The sequence below is a fragment of the Halyomorpha halys genome, unplaced genomic scaffold (assembly GCF_000696795.3).
Source record: "Halyomorpha halys isolate HHAL.00 unplaced genomic scaffold, Hhal_1.1 Scaffold418.1, whole genome shotgun sequence".
NCBI lineage: Eukaryota > Metazoa > Arthropoda > Insecta > Hemiptera > Pentatomidae > Halyomorpha > Halyomorpha halys.
In genome coordinates, this window is record NW_027109309.1 from 85,339 (window position 1) to 87,410 (window position 2,072).

The window sequence follows — 2,072 nt, forward strand, 5'->3', positions numbered from 1 at the left end:
AAGTATTTCGATAGCAGTGTCGATCTGTTCTTTTTATTTGAATACTGAATCCCTTTTTTCTTTCTCGGTTTCTTTACAGTACCAGTGTTTCTTAATTAAGTATTTTATAATTTAAATGTTTCAGGTTTTTAACTTTTTGTAACTAAAATTATAGCTGAGATTTCAAGTGTAATTGATACCATAACTTTTCATTATTTGAGACAACTTTTTATAACTATATTTAAGATTTATTATTTAACATATGTATTTTATAATTAAAATTTTTTTAATATTACTTTTTTTTAAACAATAGTTTTATTCCCTAGTTAATTTAAATGCTTGAGATTTTAACTTTTCTTAGTGACTAAAATTATGGTTTAGATTTATTGTAGTTAACTTTAACCGCAAGCAGGGACATTACTGAGAAAATAGGCAAAAAATATTTTTAAAAAACTAACAAATCTCCACTTCTATCTTGTTCATGGGCAAGAGAGGTCAAAAACCAGCTTTCCCAACCCATACCATCCTGGACGGTCGTTCCTTACTTATGAAAAAATTCCTCTCTTATCTCTTTCCTTTGTTTTTTATTTCTCGATGCATATGAAGATTGTCTGTTTTATCGACATTTCAATTAATTAACACAAAGTATAAATTAACAAATTTTAGTTTGGTGATAGCTTCAATAGCAACAATTAAATATTCATTTATCATAAATGGTAACTATTAACATACACAATTTTAAAAATTAATTAGGAGGATATAAAAAAAATTCTAATTCATTAAAAAAAAAATGAAAAAAATATAAAAGTTATCAAAGTATTGAAATTTGTTCTTTGAAAACAACTTATTACTAAGATCCAAAGAAAAATGAGCTTAACTCTTTAAATCAACTAAGTTTAAAAAAAAATACATTTAATAATGAATGACATCAATCAAAGTTATAATTAACACTTTCAATAAGGAAAAAAAAAGAACCAATATTTCTCAAATGTTAATTTATTTTTTTAGACTAAATAACAATTTTTAATAGTCAAATATTTATATCACTATATAAATACATTGAATTAAAACTATTGGACAAAAATATCTATATTTTTATAAAATTCTTAGATTAGTACATGCTTTTCAAATAATCAAATTTACGTCAAAAATTGTTTTTATTAAATTCATTAATTTTGGACGTCGATGGTTTTATAAAAGTAAGGCTTTAATGAACATTTAACTGTTTGATTCATTGATTGTAGATCAGGTTTAGTGTTTTGCGGTGAAAATACGAGTTTTACAACATTGTCAACTTGTAAATTATAGGCCAGATGAACGGTCTTTTCACTCATGATTAAACTAGTGAACCATAGGCAGTTTTGTACTAACAGAACTCACTAAGGGACTTTGAAAACCCGTGAAAAGTTATTCGACCATAATGGAAACTTAAACTTCATAAAAACATAGGTATGCAAAAGATGTGTTATTCAGATATAACATATGAACGGTTTACTATAAGCAATATATTAGCTTTTAGAAACACTGCTTATAATGTAAGGTTCCTTGAAGTTATAAATAGAATGTGGATTTATGAAACTTCTCGTGAGGCTTATGTGCTATTATGTATATTTGAACTGCTTTGTATTGAAAATGAGAACAATGAAGGGGCTTTTCGACTGTATGGAAGCCCATTATAACTGATTATAAGCTCCCATGTCTTCCCAATACGGCTGACCTAACAAATTGTTACATGTGAAATTGAAGTTAAATTCACAATTATGGCAATGATAACGATTCTGAGTAGTGTGATGGGCCATTACATGTTGATTAAAATCACCTATTCTAACTAATTTATGTTCACAATGAGGACATTGATGAGGTTTCTCACCAGAAGGACGTGCCAAAATAAGTTATACTAGACTTCCAAGTATTATAAATATGGCAGTCTTCTATAAAAGGCACATTATTATATGTGATTTTAACTGAGCAATATTTACTATTCTATAGCTACAATGGTGGCATTGACAATGATGAGACTTTTCACCAGTGTGAAGGGCCATTATGGCTTGTTCTAAATTACTAAGTAGAACTGCTTTATATCCACAATGAGA